The 19,589-nt window shown below is 47.3% G+C and overlaps 1 long non-coding RNA gene across 1 annotated transcript; it reads right to left on the bottom strand.

Annotated features, from left to right (window-relative positions):
* Positions 1-1,454: 1,454 nt before the first annotated feature.
* Positions 1,455-2,140, bottom strand: LOC103632671 (uncharacterized). Its single transcript, XR_556090.2, has 2 exons — positions 1,945-2,140; positions 1,455-1,687 (listed from the first exon to the last, which is right to left on the bottom strand). It is a non-coding gene; the product is annotated as an uncharacterized lncRNA (long non-coding RNA).
* Positions 2,141-19,589: the final 17,449 nt, after the last annotated feature.

Raw genomic sequence — 19,589 nt, 5'->3', positions numbered from 1 at the left:
AGAGACTAGTGAACAGGAAGCACAAGGGAAGAAGGGTTCCAGGCGCGTGTAGGGTGGACTGCAAGGGGCTGGAGGTCCATGGAGTTGTATTTTGGCCCATCAAGAATTTAATCTTTTCTATAATTAGTAGTGAATATATATTAGTATAGCCAGTTGACCGTGCTTTGCTACAGTATCATATAAATAAATATTGAGGTATTTATTCAAATATAATTTTTGTTTATTTCTAAACATTAAGGTATGTGTGGTTTGGTGGTTAGCCCCGAGTTTTTGTGCAAAGGGCGTGGGTTCAAGTGCTCACTTTGCACTAATAGTATAGATATAGACATAAGTTGTTCTAAAAATTGAAAGAGGCCATGACCCACTTCGTCTCTCTTGGATCCGCCCCGGCCTCACTAAAATATCGCCTCATATATTTTATTTATTATATGTCAGATTTGAATATGGTTGCTTAAAAAACATCAATTGACATGTTACACGACCAACTTATCTAGCATATAGGACTGCTTACATAACACCAATTGACATGCCACTCAATCAACTTATCTATAGAACATGCAGTAGCAGACCCTTTAAGAAGCACGAGCAATTTAGTAGGCTAAGCAGTTGAGTAGGTCTAATTCTACGTGTCTATTTAGTTTAGTTTTTTCCGAGAAGCTTTTCTGAGAATCTGGGTGTGGTTGTGGGGAGAATGTGGCTGTGGAAAAATCTGAGTATCGTGGAGAGTACGTGTGGAGGAAAATAAAAGAGTTTATAGAGTTGAGGATTTAGAAAGTGTCAGTTTCGTTCCTACTACTGAAACGACTCGTTCGATTCTATTTTCACTTTAATTTTTTTATAGATTTAACTAAATTGATTTTTATAAAAACGGGATGCAGCAAGTTTTAGTGACCAGAAGTAAAAAAAAAGCCAAAACAAACAAGTTCAATAGAACCAAAGCCGATGAGCCTCGACGCAGGCCTAGGGTCGGCAGGCCCGAATTTTTTGTATTTTAGCCCTTAAACAGAAGTAAAATCACGTTTAGACCTAAAAAAATTTTAAATGCAGTTTTGGACTCTTTGCTCGGCGCCATAGCCTATGGCGCCGAGCTAACACAGCTCGGCGCCATAGGCTATGGCGCCGAGGTCATGTTGCGTTGGCAGCGTCTTGACGCGTGGCGTCGACGTGGAACCGAGCTCGGCGCCACAGATCTTGGCGCCGAGCTCGGTTGTGTTATTAAAATATTTGTTGCAGACATGAGCACAAAGCCCATCTAGCCCACTTGGTAGAGCACAAGGTTTCTAACCATGTGGTTGTGGGTTCAAGCCCCATTGTTTGCATTTTTTTGTTTTTTTTTGTTTATGTCGTTGGTGTGTCCGCTTAAATTTATTTCTCGCCTAGATTTTTTTTTATCTTTGTTTTGTCACTGTAGTCAGTTCAGCTTATATAATTTACCTATACTTACACTGAAGTTGCCACAGACCTATTCTTGATCTCAACCTGGGGGTACATCTAATGTAGTATCCAAAAAATTTAACACGCACTTTACAGATAATTGATGGCGGTGTAGAACTTCTGGAGTTAAAACAAAGAGAATGGGATTTGCGCGCTGACTTGCAAGCATCGGCTATTCTTTAGCCTCCAGCAAATGATTCATGACGAGGCGGAGGCTCCTTAGCTGCTTCCAGATTTGAGCGTGTTACTGAGCCTGCAATAATAGCCAACCATAAGTTGCTTCCTCCAATAATGTCTCCAGCTCTCTCATCACGTAAATGCAAAAGGCGTGTTTTTTTTTGTAATTAATACATAGAACTGCATCTTGATCGACGGACAGTACAGCCACTACTTGATAATGTATGAAGAACTATTTTAACTGATGATACGAATGGTTTATTAAAGACATTCATCCACTTGTCATATCTTGCAGAAACATCGCTTAGGACATGAAAATTTGACCCCACTTACCAGTCCAAACCTTCGAAGAGCCCCTCTCCCTTTATTGCAGATGTTTTGAAAATCGCCCATTGGCGGCTCTTAATTTTGTGTAGTTCTAATGACTCTGTAATGGCAGCATCATCGAGTGCACCTGGAAGATAAACAAAAATCTAGGCGAGAAATAAATTTAAGCGGACACACCAACGACATAAACAAAAAAAACAAAAAAAATGCAAACTATGGGGCTTGAACACACGACCACATGGTTAGAAGCCTTGTGCTCTACCAAGTGGGCTAGATGGGCTTTGTGCTCATGTCCGCAACAAATATTTTAATAACACAACCGAGCTCGGCGCCAAGATTTGTGGCGCCGAGCTCGGTTCCACGTCGACGCCACGCGTCTGGGGTGTGCCAACGCAACACGACCTCGACGCCATAGCCTATGGCGCCGAGCTGTGTTAGCTCGGCGCCATAGGCTATGGCACCGAGCAAAGGGTCCAAAACTGCATTTAAAATTTTTTTAGGTCTAAACGTGATTTTACTTCTGTTTAAGGGCTAAAATACAAAAAATTCGGTCGGCAGGCCTGGGTCCGCCAGTGGCAACATGCCATCGTAAGACACAAGTCATGAGATTTTTTGGCGCAAAATATACGTGTGTAGGGGTTCAAATATTAAGTCTCACGCATAAGCTATCCTAACGACACAACAAAATCACTTGTGACTAGATGGCAACATGTATATACATGTTAGGTAATACCACCTCATATTCGCATCTATTAGATAAAATTCTATCTAGTAAAATACATACACCCACATGAATAAATGCCTAGATAACTCAGACCCGAATACACCTATTGCAGACCAAAAATCATGAGTATATCGACTATTAAAATTATAAAACTTTAAATATTGTCTCACGGACACTATTAGATGTTAGAGAATATTAATAGCGTATAGTGCTTCACGACACGATTAGACATTATAGTGTAGTGGCTGGGCTGTTGGTTAGACATTAGTGTCGATATGACACGACACTAATAGTGTCTAATAATGCTATTGTTAGTGCCGGGTCCGTTGATCCGTTTGGCTATGTAATATGTTATCCATAGAAGCAACTCCAACGTGCGATGCGACTTGGACGTCGCTAGCATCGAGTGCCCTCTGACGTAGATTCCTTGTACGGAGACGTCAGAGGATTCGGTTCCATTTTTCTCGCCCTCCCCGTCTTCGTCCTCAACACCTCATCGCCGCCAGAAATCCGACGGCCAGCGACGAGGTACCGCTCGCACTGCCCTCTGACCCCCAATTAATATACCGGCATGCGTTTGTATTTGTATTCGTCGGTGTATTTCTCATGGTACACGGTGGATCTCGTCCGAGGGAGCGCGGGCGCTGTTCAGGTTTCTAGTTCTGTTTCTTTGTCATCTGCCTGAGTTTGAATCCTTATATTTCTTAGTCAATTCTCGCCCTACAGTCTAGGAGAGATTAGAGGGCATAAGTAAACGGTCACATTCTGTTTGCCGCTATAATTGCCAGTTAATTATGATTTCTATCCGGTCACAACTATTGGGTCATGCGATGCAATGTACATGATAAAGTATATATATCAGGTCACTGCTGGACTGATAGTACTTGAACTGAATCAGTGAGGCACAGTATCTTCCCCTTCTAAACTAGAGCCACTTCAGATAAAGAAGACATCGATTCTGTAATTGGTCTGCACTTGACTGGTTTGTTGCCTGCTGGGAACAAAGTGGATATGCATGTTCCTGTATTCGCAAGAATGCTCTTGAGATTTATCTTTATTCAAAAAAAAGGAGAAAAAAATATACTCAGCACACTCAGATGTACCTTTTGACTGCTGATTACTACTCTTTTAGACATATTCATTCACATGTATACTAGCTTTGTGGGCTCTCTCGTGTATGTATATGTGTGTGTGTTGGTGGTGGTGGTGCTGGGGAATGAACAGATGCTTTAACTTCCATGTTACCTGTCAACGACCACTGTATTCTTTAACTCTCTGACGATATCATTTGGTGAAGTATATAACATTATCAGTCAACTGGATGTATGCTCACTCTTTTAGAGAAACTCCGGGTGGTCTGGCTTGAAGGAAGTACATAAAGACCATTGAACCTATCTCCTGCATCGTTCTAGGTTAACCGTTAGTCTTGTACCTACAGCTATGATTTTATAAAGTGAAGTTTAAAATAAGAAGTGAAATAGTTAAAGTTGTCGGAGATAGCTTAGGCTCTCTCTAACCATACCATCTTCCCTTACTTACACGTTCTAAATATATTTTACTGTCTCCCTTTAAAATTCTTCCCCTACATATATGACTTGTCGTCTTGTCCAACTGTTCCCTTTATACAGCTGCAGTTTTGAGTCATCACTCTGGCTGGCAGACAAATCCCAGAAAACCTCTTCTGCAGCCATATGCCGTACGCAGTGTTACAGTGCTCCTGTTGCAGAATCTCACTTACAGTTTGTGATCAGAGTTGGTGTCTCGTTTTTTTTCTTTCTGATTCTGATTTGATGGTTGTAAAAACGCACATGACATGTGTTTCAAAACAGGTGATCCCCAGCTTCGTCATCGCTGTCCGTCACCCCGCCCTTTCCCTGCAGCCTAGACCACATCCATCATCTCCAGACTAGTGATGAGTTTTGCTGTCAGTTCATCATCCTGTATACAGCCTGTGTCTGGTCGGCCCCTTGGCCTTGCTGCCATATAATCATTCATTCATGCATTTCTGCGGAGAAAAGTAGTCACACCACAACACATCCAATCTCTACCCCCCATTGGACGTCGTGCCCCCGTCCGTTTCAGGCTTTCTGGTTGCCATGCCAGCCGAAACGATTCGTGCGTGATGGAGGCCCCAGCGCAGCTTGTGTGGTGACCCCATTGCGACGTTGCTTCTGTGTCTGTCGGCGTTTGGTGGCGACCCACATGGACGTCGTTGTCGCTCGCAAAGTTGCAGTGGACGCACACTTGGGAGCACCGGTTGTTGCGTGTTCATGTTGGACTGTTGGTCCAACCATGTTTTCTCGCGGGGGGGGGGGGGGGGGCTGTATCTGGATGCAAATAAAAGCGACTACATAGGGTTTCTTTCGATTCCGTGACAACATGTTCATCCCACTAATCTTAAAGCAAGTCAGCAACTAACCACATTAGCCCATACTTGTAAGATTATTGTTCGGTCGCTTCAATATTGGTGGAATGGACAAGGATCCTGTAGTGTTGCTTCTCTGTAGCCGGTTTTAGAGGGATTTTTTTTCCCGTTATCTCTCATCTCTGCCCAACCTATTCTTCCTGTGGACTGATTTGTAGATCAGAGATCATAGGGAAATTGGTGAGGGTTGAGGAGAAAATTAGTTCATTTCTCCTCTAATCTCTTCGTGATCCCTTTGTCACCAAATTAATCCTAACATTTCTTTTTTTTTCTTTGTTACAAAGGAGATCTAAATGTGATGATCATCGCATATTAACTTGAGTCCGTATAATTTTAAAAAGGGATGAGATAGAGAAGCTACACTATTTTTTACACGCGCCGTAACCATCAAACAAAACACTAGAGTTACATACTAATGGCTAACCCTGCCAGATTTGAGTGTGAAACTGAGTAGTTCTGGTGCCTGCACCAGAAACTCATCAGAGTTTTAGGACAGCGCTAGGTCGGCACCGATTTGTTGGAGTGTCTTAGGTACCTCTAGTATATATCCTTAAGAGCTGGTGCCATGTAGGGGTGGTCACACATATGATGGCAGCAATGAGCTTTGCACCGCGACAGGAGATTCTATTTGGCGACCTTAATCACGTGTCTGCCGCCCTGACAATCACAAACATCGTCTTCACTCTTCAGCACGCTCCATTTCAATGGCAACAAGCTCGGGTACCTCGGGTTAACATCTCATGGCCTAGTGACTACGACATTAGAAGCTTTTAATAAATAAGATCTAATCTACACGATGGACCGATGGTGTGGCGGCCACTACCACGACTGTTCGGACTCAAGACTCCATACCGACTCGGACAGTCGTGGGGACTTGGACTCGGACCACTAGAGATGGCCAAACGGGCCGCCCGGCCCGGCCCGGTCCGGGCTCGGTGAAGCCCGGCCAAAACCGGGCCGGGCCTGCTGAGCCAGTGGGCTTAATTTTCTGTCCAAGCCCGGCCCGCAGCGGGCCTAAACGGGTCGGGCCGGCCCGTTTAGCACGAAAAAAACAGGCCGAAAAGCGAGCTAAACAGGCCGGTAATCACGTTTTAGTGTAAAAAAAACGGGCTTAACGGGCTTAGAGGTAAATGGGCCGTGCCGGGCTAGCCCGCCGTGCCTAGTTTCCTGTCCAAACCTGCCCGCTTATTCTACCGTGCCGGGCTCGGACCGGGCCCAAAAAGCGGGCTTCGTGCCGGGCTCACAGGCCTCGTGCTTTTTGGCCATCTATACGGACCACCTCTGGGGACGAAGAAGACTCCATGAAGAAAAAATGGTGGGCCCAAGAAGACCCACGTCGGAGTGGTCGGGAAGTTCACGGCCGAATCGAGATGGCTGAGTTCTAGGGACAACTCGTCTAGGCCACTCCGATGCATATTCTCATAACGACAAAATTCCTGCTAGATGGTATTACTCCACTACTACCGTAAGGCAACCCACAGGATTGAAAACTTCAAGAAGATCCAAAATATGACGTAACACCCAAAAATCCTAACTTTAGAATTTATAAAAGTTTGTCCAATATATTTAAGTAAATTTTGAAACAAGAATCAAATTTGAAACTTAGAAAGAAAATAAGTAGTTGAAAGATATTGTATTGATTTATTCTCCTCCTAAACTATAAATACGTTTCAGATGTTCAAGTAACCCTTAATAGAAAGTATACCATACCTTCTTTTAAAATAAATAGATAATGAATATTTATTTATGAAGTAACTTTTAATTCCTATCCCACGTTCCAATGCTATTTTCTTAAAAGAAAGAAAAAATATGAGTGTGTTTCATACTTCAAATAACATCTACCAAACAAATAAATTAATTAAAATAAATATATATCTATACCATCATGATTGATTTTTGAGTGAGCATTATGTTTGACTTTTGAACTTTATTTGAATCTGAATTAAGAAAGAATAGAAATTAGAAAAAGGAATAACAAAATAAGAAAATAAGAATAAAAGAAAAGGAATCAATACCTGCGTTGGGCTAGATCTACTGTCGAGCCCACCCCCTTTTCTATTTCGCGCGGCCCAGAAGTCCACCGCGCCGCTGCTGCCAACCCCTGTGGCCCACGCGCCAGCCTCCCCAAACCTTACTCGGTCACTTGTTGGTGGGTCCGCGCTACATAATCGTCCCTCACACCCGAACACCGCACCCAACGCGAGAGGTGGCACGTAACAAACCCCGTGGTATCCGCTGATATTGATCCTCAGGTCGGACTCCGCCGCGGCCTATAAAATCCATACTCTGTGGCCCTTCGTCCATCTCATCTTGCCTCAGCCTGGCACCATCACTGGTGCTATGTGGAAGCATGGGAAGCCAACCGCCGCCGCCGGCCGAACCACATTTGCCCACGGTTCGGGCCTCAGCTTGGGGCTCTAGGGAATCGCTTGGTTGAGTAGAAGATATACAAATCATCGACATCCATGGGGAAGCTTCGGGGTGGGCGCAATTGCTCGCCGAACTTCATGACCCATGATGGATCCGCCCATCGACAGGGATAGCCGTCCTCTCGTCACAACTCGCTCATAGTTCGACCATAACAGGTTTGCTGGTCTCCCCTTCTCGTGTAGCTGCTTTCGTCGCTTAGAATAAGCCGCCAGAGGGCTGTAATCGTGAACTCGATGGGGAGCGCAACCGTGGGGGCGCTCGGAGCCGCCGCCATTTGGGAAGACGGGCGTGGGCGGTTCGATTTGGGTTGATCGGCTGGGATTAGATCTGGGTTGCGTTTTGGCATCAGGCATCGTAGACCGTCGATCTCTGAGCGGACGCTACAGATTAGATGGGAGAATACCCCCCTGGATGAAGGATCTAAACCGTTTAGAGGGGATTGGGCGGTTTAGATTAGATCGTTCCTTGATGAAATCTGGGCTGTAACTGTTAAATCGTACGGTCATCATAGGGTACCGGTTCACATAAGGGTGGGATCTAATCTGGTCCGTTGATTCCAGATCGCGTGGCCCCTTTGGTTGATACCCCTTCATTGTGGCGTATTAACATATGAGCCCTCGAGATTTTTATATATCAACCTGCCATCCTAGTCTTTATTTAAAACATAGCAGATAGGTCCTGTTTTTAGCGCTGTGGCCCCTGGCTTCTTCAGAAATTGAAATTACAGACAGAGTTCTCGGTTTAGTTATAAACTAAATAAAGAAAATGATTTTTAGTATGAAAATAATTCCAGAAACTTGTTTAATTCATAAGTAATTCATTTTAACTCCGAATTGATCCATTCCAGTTGCATTAATTTCATATTAATATTGTTCTTCATCTAGTAAACTTATTCCAGGCACTCAATTTATTGTATACCTATCACTTGAAACTTCATATGATCATAACTCTTTGACGGTAACTCCGAATTTAGTGATTCTTGAACCCACGATCTCATAGCATCACATAGAACATTATTATGTAGTTTGTTCTTATGTTTGGTGTGATGTTAATTTTGCCTATACCATGTTTGTTTGTATTGCTACGACTAGCAGTGAGGTCACGAGAATTTGGAGATCATCCTGGTACCTGGAATCTCAAGCCTAAGGCAAGTTGTGCCCTTGACCACTTTTATTTACCTAATAATGTTCTCCATAATCATTTTGGCATGCATAGGCTTAATTTTGATGGGACCAAATAGGTCACCCTAGTTTGGTTATCTTTACACCTTGTTTACCCCTGAACTTTTGGGTAGTCTTTGTTATTGCTATATATGGTTTTGGGTGTTGAGATAACTATTACACATGGTCATTCTTTATTATTATTGTTCTATTTCTGTTTATGATAAGACCATTATGTTAATTGGAACATGGAACTTAACTTGAGAACCACGTGCCACCACAAGGGTGGAATGGGACGCCCTTGGCTGACTAATGAGGAAAGCTAGTGGAGGACTACCTTACCCGAAAGGGGCAAGGGCAGTAGGGGTTTTCTGAAGCTAGTGGAACTTTGTAAAGACCTCGTAGTGTTACCCTGCCTCGTCTCCTCGGTAGAGATGAATGGGACTTCTAGACACCTTGGCAACCGGGTGACATGACTTGTGGGTAAAGGGTACCACCTCTGCAGAGTGTAAAACTGGTATACTAGCCGTGCTTGCGATCATGAGCAGCTCAGGACTCTGGCATGATTAATTTATGAAATTAAATTCAATTTGTCATTTGTATCGCATTGTGGTTTATTATTAAATTTGATCTGTTATTACTCTGGTTCGGTATCTACTTATACTTAGTGTCGGTGTTTCGACCCCGGGGGGTCCCTGGACCGACAAGTAAATTGTCGCTGCGTGTCCCAGCCGAGATGGGTCAGTGTGAGACGGAACACAAGGGGGAACAATAAGGGGAACCGCGGCTCGTGTTGTCCTGCGCCCAGGGTGGATGCGCTTGCAGTAGGGGGTTACAAGCGTTCGCGAGGGAGAGAGTGAGGGCCTGTCTGTCAGCCCGTTCTCCCGCGCGGCCACCTTCTCGTACGAGGGCCCTGGACCTTCCTTTTATAGACGTAAGGAGAAGGCCCAGGTGTACAACGGGGAGTGTAGCAATGTGCTAACGTGTCTAGCAGAGAGGAGCCAGAGCCATATGTACATGCCGACGTGGCTGTCGGAGAGGTGTTGGTGCCCTGTTCATGTGATGTCGTGGCCGTCGGAGGAGCGCTTAAACCCTGTAGAAGCACAGCTGTCGGGGCTGTCGGGTCCTTGCTGACGTCTCCTTGCTTCCGTAAGGGGCTGAGGACCGCCGTCGTCATGGAGCACGTGGGGTGCCATCATTACTTGTTTCACCGGGACGAGCCAGATGGGACGCCGGTCTTGTTCTTCGTAGCCTAAGCTAGCTAGGGGTAGGGTAATGATGTACCCCCCTGCGACGTGGTCGGTCCGAGCCCAAGGTCGGGCGAGGCAGAGACTCCTCCAAGGTCGGGGCTGAGTCCGAGCCCTGGGGTCGGGCGAGGCGGAGACCGTCGTCCGAGGTCGAGGTTGAGTCCGAGCCCGGGGGTCGGGCGAGGCGGAGATCGTCGTCCGAGGTCGAGGTTGAGTCCGAGCCCGGGGGTCGGGCGAGGCGGAGACCGTCTTCCGAGGTCGAGGTTGAGTCCGAGCCCTGGGGTCGGGCGAGGCGGAGATCGGCTTCCGAGGTCGAGGTTGAGTTCGAGCCCTGGGGTCGGGCGAGGCGGAGCTTCCTATGGCGCCCGAGGCTGGACTTGGCTGCTGTCAGCCTCACCCTAGCGAGTGGCACAGCAGTCGGAGCAGCGCAAGCGGCACTATTTTCATGTCAGGTCAGTCAGTGGAGGGGTAAAGTGACTGCGGTCACTTCGGCCTTGTCGACTGAGGAGCGCGCGTCAGGATAAGGTGTCAGGCGATCCTTGCATTGAATGCTCATGCGATCCGGTCGGCTGGCGAGGCGATCTGGCCAAGGTTACTTCTCCGCGAAGCCTGCCCGAGCTAGGCCTCGGGCGAGTCGAAGGTGTGCCCGCTGCTTGAGGAGGCCCTCGGGCGAGGCGTGAATCTGCCTTGGTCTACTGTTCCTGTCCGAGGCTGGGCTCGGGCGAGGTGAGATCGTGTCCCTTGAGCGGACAGAGCTTTGTCCTGTATTGCGCCCATCAGGCCTTTGCAGCTTTGTGCTGATGGTGTTTACCGGTCGAGTTTAGGAGTCTTAGGGGTACCCCTAATTATGGTCCCCGACACTTAGTAACAGCTAATAATTTTTGACCAACTTTAAAAGCAATGCTCAGCTTTTAACCATCCTCTTTGGTAAGCCTTACACTTCACATGAGCTCCCATGGTGAGTTCATGCACATTATTCGCCACAAATTGTTGAGCGATGAACATATGTGAGCTCACCCTTGCTGTCTCACACCCCCACAGGTCAAGAACAGGTACCGCAGGATGAGGCACATGGAGGTTGTTGTGATGAGTTCATGAGAGGTCTAGACCGTCGTCTCCCAGTCAACTTTGGGTTGCTAGATCGTTGTCTTCATCTGAGGTAATTATTTAACTATTTTGTATAGAACTCCTATTATATAGTAAAGATGTGGCATTCGTTCCTGTACCATGAGTCATCATATGTGTGAGACTTGGTCCCAGCACACTTGGTGATTATGTTTTGTGTCCAGGTCTTGGTGCCCCCAAAAACAAGGTGTGACAGAAGTGGCATCAGAGGAACGTTGACTGTAGGACAAAACCTAGATAGTACTGGACAACCCTTAGCTACTTGCCTTTGCTACTATGATTCTTTCTAAACTTTTCTTAATCTTTTGTAATCTATTGCTGCTTTACTCTGATTACTCTTACCTTTTCTCTTCTAAAGACAAAAGTGGATTTCACACTTTGAAATCATGTACCCAAAGTGACTCTTAGGAATAGGAGACCTAATCTTAGAAACAAAAACAAAACTATTTTTATAAGTATCTATATGCTTGAATGCTTGTTCTTATGATACTTATCTGATTTGGATCTTTGATTGAGTGTGATGAGTTGTGGAATAATGTCCACAATTGCATCTGCATATACATAAATGCATAAAAATTTCATAAGATAAATAGACCAACTAAGAATATCCCCCATTAAAATATTTCTAGCTTCATAAGATCCATTCTTATCTTAAAAGATTCTATCTTATCCCAATAGATTCATCTCATCCTCATATGCAGGGTTACCCCACTAGTGGAACAACCATGAACTAATCCAAATTAATTAAATATTATCAGCTTGATGGTCCCCTGCTTTCTTTTTCCTTGTGATTCGTGTCCATTCTTTCGTCGGAGAGGTGGACAGCGGAGTTCTCCGGACCGAGGGACCCTCAGCCCCTATCTTGCCGGGGTGATCTTTTTTAGGAGCGCCGGAGGTTGCACTATTTCCTGCCTCGCCCCGATTTTCCTGGAGACTTCTGAGGAAGGCTTTCTCTTAGGCGGGTCCGCGAGGCGATGCAGAGTTCCCTCCTCATCCGCTACAGATGAGATAGTACCGAAGCAAAATATGGATCCGGGGCAAAGGATGATCTTGTGCTGGAAGGTGACGGCCATTGAGCTAGCTTGGATCGATGGCACACCCCCTACCTGGCGCGCCAGCTGTCGGTGTTTCGGGTCCGACCGCGCACCTGTGGTTGCCCCTCAAGATGCTTTTTGGAGTAGGACGGTGTTATCGACTGTAGCTCGATGGTTCGTGCTAAATGCACGAGAGATAGTGGACAGTTGTGTACAGGTTCGGGCCGCTTTGAGATGTGTAACACCCGTCTTGGCTGGGATGCTTTATGTGGTGGGTTACAAGGGAGCTCTCTAGTGTCAGAAAACATGGAGAGCGGGGTGGATGGCTAAGTGACGACTGATGTCTCTCTTGATCGATCCTCTTGAAGGGGTGCCCCCTAGGCCTTATATACAAGACCGTGGGGCATTACATGTGGATATGATAACAACGTGAGCCGGAATAGTAGTGAACTAACTGAGTCTATCTTCCTATAGTTCAGCTGACTCATCCTCGCCCAGTTCCGACGTACGGGGCTCCTGTGCGGGAAGGTCGGGTCACTGCTTGCAGTTATTGCTCAGATGTTGTTGGGCCGTCTAGGCTTGCACCGACCCGGCCTTGTGCTGATTTGTCTCACTGCTCGTTCCTCCCAGGCCCACGAGGGGGATGACCTTATGAATTATGGGGCCTTTGGACCTTTCATGAGGTCTTTTATCCTTCTAGTGGACCCGGGGGATATCTGTCCCCCACAAGCCCCCGATCTTTGGGCTGATTTTGAAATAAACGGCCCAAAGATCCCAGGTCCAGCTTGCGGTATTTGATTTTGCCAGGGAATGCTTTTGGAAATGAGTTTGCCGGGCCACTGCTTCAGAATTCTGGGCGATCCGGTTAACACGTCTTCTTTTTATTGTCTTCTCCTGCTATTATTCCTCAAAATTTGGTGTTCTGTCTCGGGTTTGTGCTTCGAAGGTCAACATTTTGTATTGTCGAACTGTGAAGTCCATTGGGTGCACCGAAGGTGCACCCAATGGGTGTATCCCCCAAGCTTCGAGTAGATTTTTGCAGATAATCCACTCGAAGGTCTTCACTTCCGGTATTATCAGAAATCATTTTTATCTTCCACTCGTGTTTTTTCAGAGGTCAGCTTAGCCTTAACTTTACCTTGTGTTTTAGAAGTCAGCATTTTTGCTTCTTCGAGGATGATGATTCATTGGGTGCACCGAAGGTGCACCCAATGGGTGTAGCCCCCGAGCTTCGAGTGGATTTTTGAAAATAATCCACTCGAAGGTCTTCATTTCGTGCTTTTTCTGAGAATCGTCCTTTTCTTTTGTTGAATGCCTTAGAGGTCAACATTATGTCATCAATGTTATGCTTCAAAGGTCAGCATACATTTTTGTTTTTGAAGCCGAGTACACGATCTGCTCATATCTTGCTAGGTCTGGCAATTTATTTGATCTGCAACTGATTGGATGTTCGATAGATGGGTCTTGACTAGTCTTCATGTCACTTCATTCTTTGATGCTTCTGTTGATTAGACTTGTACCTTATCAGCTATATTTGGCTTTCCTTTGATCCTTGCTGGTATCTCTTTTCTGTCTTGGAGTATTCATTGCGTATACTGCACGGATGTGACAGTTTTGGAAAATATACTGATAATTTCTGGGCGTCCCCCCAATGGGTGTAGGCAAGGGACGGCTTGGTACACTGAGCGTTTAGGAAACTGCTTCTGAGTAGTAACTTGATGTGACCGCGGGTGTAATCATATCGCCCGCGCAGTTGACTGGAGTCCCAATGGGTGTCGTGTTACGTGAAACGGCGTCAGCCGCCTGACGTGTCTTCAGACGGTTTGAATTGCATCTTAAATTTTTGTGACTGTTCGGTGGCCGTGGTAGGAGGTGAGCGGTTGCCTTCTTCTTCTATAAATAGTGCTCTTGCTTCTCCAGCGTTTCCACGCTTCTTGCTACTGCTCTCTGCTTCATCTCCTCTCCTTCCTTCCACTTCCGCCATGGGCAAGAGCTAGAAAGGTGGCAGCTCTTCACATCACTCGGGTGACAAGCGCAAGCGCGAGCCGACTCCTCCCTCGGAGGACTTCGGCGACTCGGAATACTCGGAGGAGGAGTTCTCCTCCAAGTCCGAGGGCTCTCCGGCTCCTGCCTCTCCCCCGGTGTCGTCTGATGATTCAGACGACTCCCAGGGGATCGCCGCGGAGGTATGGACCTACATCCGGGCCGTCGAGCGTGCCGGGCTCGAGGGCTCGGATGATTCAGAGTACTCCTCGGATGAGGAGGACTCCTCCGACTCGTTCAAGGAGGGCAGCGGCGGCGACGGCAGTGACGGCAGTGACGGCGACGGAGGCGACGATGAAGGTAGCAGCGGCAAAGGCGGTGACGACAGCGGCAAGGGCGGCGGCGGCGACGGCGGCAGCGGCAGCAAGGGCAGCAACAAGGCCAGTGGCTAGATGCCACTGGTTTTAGATGTTAGTGTAGATTAGTAGTAGAAATATTATTAGCAAAATAATGTAGTAGTAGCTAGTAGTATAGTTAGTTAAATGTAATGTAGTAGAAGGGAAAGCATCAGCTCATAATGAGTTGATTTGTAAGTTCGGTGGTACTTCCCATATAATGAAGAATGGTTTCGATCCCCCTTGTGCGTATCATTCCGTCTTCTTGTTGATCGTTGTTTGTATTGATGCCTACTGCAGAGGTTGTTTCTGAACGTAACCCTTCTTCATGATGCCAGCGCTTTAGTAGTGGTGGCCGAGTGATTATCAGCGATGTCAGGGCCTTTTAAATGTGATGGCCGAGTGATAACGGGTCGCGTTAGTGTTTTAGAAATAACGACCGAGCGGTTACTGGCGATGTCGGCGTTTTAGAGGTAACAGCCGAACGATTACTGGCGACGTCGGTGTTTTTAGAAGTAACAGCCGAGTGGTAATGGGGGCTGCGTCGGTGTTTTAGAAATAACGACCGAGCAGTTACTGGCGACTTCGGCGTTTTAGAGGTAACAGCCGAACGATTACTAGCGACGTCGGTGCTTTAGAGGTAGCAGCCGAGTGATAATCAGACCGCGTCGGCCACTTTGAAGGTAATAGCCGAGTGGAAGTCAGATAATGTCAGCGTTTTTAGAAACAAAAGCTGAGTCAATTTGAGCCGTGTCGGCCGTTTTGGAAATAACGACCGAGTGATGACATGGCGCGCCAGCTTTTTTAGAAATAGCAGCTGAGTGATGACATGGCACGCCAGCGTTTTAGAAATAACCGCTGGGTGATGACTGGGCACTTTTTGGAAACGACATCTGGCCCGGGAAAACCCCATATGTACTGCACTGTTGCACGCCTCCACGCTCCGTGCCCTAGGTTTTGCTTAGCTTTTTGCATCCAGGCTTTCTCTGCTTTCTTGCAACATTGCTTCTGCTCCGCTCACCAGCGCGGTTGAGATGGCGCCCAAGCGGAAAGCTTTGAGTTCATCCGTCGCAATCATTCCCCCTATTGATCCCAACAGTCAGTTGCCCTTCACAGGTAACCATATGGCTGTTGTCTCCGAATCCGACCTTCTTCATCTCGTTTCTATCGGGGTTCTTCCTCCGAAGGAGCTCTGCTCGTGGCGGATTTGTCGTGGGGTCACTGTTCCAACAGAGGACACCCACGAATCTGTCATTTACGTTCCTTTTCTCATCCACGGATTTGCTCTGCCCATTTCTCCTTGATTTCTATCGCCTGAATCTGACCCATCTGAATCCCAATTCCATTCTGCAAGTTTCTGTTTTTGTTCATTTATGCGAAGCCTTTCATGGAGTTTTGCCCCACTTTGGCCTTTGGAAGTATCTGTACCACTGTCGGCCTGGGATGGCTGGGGGGCAGCACTAGCTGGTGGGGGCGCGAGCTTGGAGATGCGCCGCGGAAGGAAGACTGATTACCTCGACATCCCCCTCAAGGACAACATCAAGGGATGGCGCCTGGAATGGTTCATCGTAGAGAATCATGGGAATTCCCTCCCCCCACGGTCAGGAAGACAACCGGATGTTCGTACTCCGAGCTGGACCGAGTCCCACGCGGACCAGGAAGTGGCTGAAGCAGGGGTTTTGTTAGCAGAAGTTGGATTGCTGAAAGAAAGGGGTCTGACTGCAGAAGCTGTGGTCGCTGACTTTGTTTTCAAGAACATTCAGCCACTGAAAGACAAAGCATATCCGGCTTATCTGTACCGAGGCTTGGCTGACTCGACCCGGGTAACCAACAGAAGAATTCCTGCTGTGGACTTAGTGAGCCGAATTGAGATGATACTCAGAGGCAAGGTATCGAACATCGGCGCCCCTGTTGCATATTCGGCCTGGAATTTGCCTCCTTCCTAGGCTTTTAATAATTTCGTGTCAAATCCTCCTGCTGGTGATAGCGGTTTGGGTCTTAGAGTGCGACCCTCTCCTGAAGAAGTTAGTGCTTTGGTTGCCTCGCTCAGAGAAATTCCTGACGATGAGAGGCAGGTTCATTTTGAGGTGCCTATGAATCCAAGTGATGCAGAGATAAGTGCCATGCTTGATATGTTAGCCGAGGATTCCTCTGATGCCGCTCCTGCTGAAACATTGGTGGTGGCGCCCATCCCTGAGGCTGACAAAGCTTTGGACGCTCAGAAGTCTGTCAATGTTCGTCCGAAACATTCTCGCTGAGCCGATCAAGCCTCTTTTCCTGCTGAGGGGGAGAAAAAGAAGAAGAGACGTCTTCGTCGGGTGTCTAGCTTGGATCAGGATGCCGGTCCTTCTGCTCCTGTTGCTGAAGAAGTGTCAGTGCCTGAATTTACTGAAGCTGATCCCAATGGGTGTGACCCATCTGATGCTGATCCCAATGGGTGTGCTGTCCGTGTTGTTGATGAGGATGATGAAGAAGAGGACGAAATCCTTCTGATTTGGAAGAACAACCGGTGTTACATAGCTAGTGGGGAAAGTAGTGGTGTTCCTTCTCCTGCCTTATCTGCCCTCATTGGTCTGCAAGAATTATCTCTGGCAAACTTTTATCAAACTCTTGAAGACATGGTTCCAGAAGATCTGTTATCAGAACCGGCAGATGGTGGCGCGATGGATGTTTGTGCTGGTGTGCTCGATGCCGGGTTGGGGTCATCCCGGACAGCGTCCCGCGCCTCATCGACCTTGGAGCGCGGTCTTAAGGGTCAGGAGGCTGGTTTGGATTGCCCTGCTCCCATGGAAGTGACTGAGGGACCCTCAGCCTTAGAGGTGGCTGCTGCAGAGGACTCGGCCCTCAAGGATGGTGCTGGCGCTTACCCAGCCCCCCAGGGTGTTGCCAGAGATGATCCGGCTCGGATGGGTAGCGCAAGCTGTGACCCAGCCCCCGAGGGTGTCCGAGTGGGTTCTCCCTCCCATACTTCCATGGATGTTCACATAGGGTCTTCTCCTCCATACTCCGGTTGCATGGCGATAGCTCCAGCCTTGGATCAAGGAGTCGCTTTAGAGGCCAGCGCACCTGATGTCAGAGTTCTGACTTCTGCTGATGACACTGAATTGGTTGCTGCTGATTCGTTGCGAGTTGTTCCAGTTGGTGACCCTTAGTCGAGCCATCAATTGACCTCTCACGACTTGGGGGTTCCCTCATTCTTCTCCAACCTCTAGGTATTTTGGTTTCTTCTGGTCTGACTTTTACTTAGGCAGATGATTGTTCTGACGCTTGTATGCTTTTTAATGCCAGGCGTTGGTCGATGAGATGTCTAGTCGGCTGAAGTTGCAGGGTGCTTCTCTCCCAGAAGGAGCTTTGTCTCTGGCGCGTTGCAATCCGGTGATGCTTCAGCGGCGTGTTTCTGACTTAGAGGCGGCAAATGCTGGTCAGTGACCTTTTGCTTCTTTTCGGCTACCTGATTAAACTGCTTCTTATTTTTAACACCTTTGCTTGACTATGTCTTGCCAGATATGGCTCGGCAACTTTCTGATCTTGAAGAAAAACATTCTCGAGGTCAAGCTGAACTGGCCCGGCGGTGCTCTGATCTCGAGGAAAAGTATTCTCAAGGTCAGACTGAACTGGCCCGGGTTTTTGCTTCTCTGAATGATGCTAACACGCTGAACTCTACTCTCCGCGCTCAGCTCGACTCTGAAAAGGTGACCTGTGAATTCGGGCTTTGTTTTGCTGTGTTCTTATTGTTTGCTTGACGTTTGAAGAAGCTAATTCTTGTTTGCAGGAAGAAAAACGTGCCCTTGTTACTTCTCGTGACAATCTTGACTATCTTGGAGAGGAGTCATCGCTTCACCAGGGAGGAGTTAGACAATCATCGTTATAAGCTACAGGAATCCTTGGATGACGTGATTCGCCTCAGGCAGTTGATATCGACCAAAGATGTTGTCATTAAGGATCTGCGTGCTTCCAAGAAATCCGTCGCCCAGGAGCTAGAGACCGCTCAGTTGGCTGTCAAGGTTGCTGAAGAGACTTCCGCTACTCTGAGGGCCCAGCGCGATAAAGCTATGGATAAAGCCATTCGCGCGGGGCGGATTCTGATGAGGAGACCTGGTGTGGTTGTTCCTGACGACATAAGGGCTGATGTGAACGTTGCTCCTGATTCCTCAAGTCGCCCCTCTTCGTCGGTTGCTCCTGAGAAGAACATTGCAAAATAGAAAAACATTGTGTGTTTTGAACGCGTGGTTAACGTGCTTGGATATTTTGTTAGAGGACACCTTTTAGTGTTGAATGCTACTATTGTTTTACTATTGTTTAGAATTCAACAGTATCTGCATTTGTAGAAGTAAATGCAGTGTGATGATTTCGAAATTTCATCATGGGGCACAGAAGTTGCCTTAAGACGGGTGATTGCGAACGTGCCAAGCGCGCAATGCCAATTTAAATTAGCATCAATTTAAACTGACTGCTCCGCTAGTAGGGCGTAGTGGTCACCCCGAGTTTTAGATAAGCGTGAGCATGTCGCACCGACTTAAGTCATTGCCGACTTAAACCGAGTGCTCTGTTAGTAGGGCATAGTGGTCACCCCGAGTTAAGTATGCGTGAGCATGTTGCACCGTCTTAAGTCGTTGCCGACTTAAGCCGATTGCTCCGTTAACAGGGCATAGTGGTCACCCCGAGTTAAGTAAGCGTGAGCATGTCGCACCGCCTTAAGTCGTTGCCGACTTAAGCCGATTGCTCCGTTAGCAGGGCATAGTGGTCACCCTGAGTTAAGTAAGCGTGAGCATGTCGCACCGCCTTAAGTCGTTGCCGACTTAAGCCGATTGCTCCGTTAGCAGGGCATAGTGGTCACCCTGAGTTAAGTAAGCGTGAGCATGTCGCACCGCCTTAAGTCGTTGCCGACTTAAGCCGATTGCTCCGTTAGCAGGGCATAGTGGTCACCCTGAGTTAAGTAAGCGTGCTAATTGACAGTGAACAATCTGAGTGCCTTTGAAACCTTTTTTATTGATGATATTTTTCTCAATTTACAGAATACATCGTTGTTCTGAGAGCCTCCGTGATGTAGCTATGGGTAGAACTTCCTGAGATGTTCTATGTTCCATGAGTTCCCAATTTCCATTCCGTCCATCTGAGTGAGGCAATA

The sequence above is a fragment of the Zea mays genome, chromosome 7 (genome assembly GCF_902167145.1).
Source record: "Zea mays cultivar B73 chromosome 7, Zm-B73-REFERENCE-NAM-5.0, whole genome shotgun sequence".
Lineage (NCBI taxonomy): Eukaryota > Viridiplantae > Streptophyta > Magnoliopsida > Poales > Poaceae > Zea > Zea mays.
This window is presented reverse-complemented; position numbering and strand designations above follow the sequence as displayed.